General features: G+C 43.7%; 1 protein-coding gene across 1 annotated transcript in view; it reads right to left on the reverse strand.

Annotated features, from left to right (window-relative positions):
* Positions 1-357, reverse strand: part of EMH_0036710 (uncharacterized protein) — a gene marked incomplete at both ends in the record, with an annotated part of 2,739 nt that overhangs the window by 616 nt on the left and 1,766 nt on the right. The window lies entirely within an intron of this gene.

Consider the following 357-nt stretch of genomic DNA (forward strand, 5'->3'; position numbering starts at 1 on the left):
GCGTATACAGTGTATTCATGGCTCGTATTCTTACTAAACCCTAAACCCTAAACCCTCAACAACTGTCTCGTGTCTCCTGTCTGCATCATCAACTGTCTCTAGGGTTTAGGGTTTTGGACGCCTGCCGTGGGGTTTAGGGTTTAGGGTTTTGAGGGTCCTCTGTGTTGTTCAAGGATAAGGGTTTAGGGTTTAGGGTTTAAGGTTAAGGGTTTAGGGTTTACGGCTTCGAGTGTCTTTTGTGTGGTTTAGGGTTTAGGGTTTAGGGTTTACGTATTCGTTTGTTAGCTCTTCTGACGATATTTTTATATCTGCTAGGGTTTAGGGTTTAGGGTTTAGGGTTTAGGGTTTACGTATTCG

This window comes from Eimeria mitis, genomic scaffold (assembly GCF_000499745.2).
Source record: "Eimeria mitis Houghton genomic scaffold, Emh_scaff1425, whole genome shotgun sequence".
In the NCBI taxonomy this organism is placed as follows: Eukaryota; Apicomplexa; class Conoidasida; order Eucoccidiorida; family Eimeriidae; genus Eimeria; species Eimeria mitis.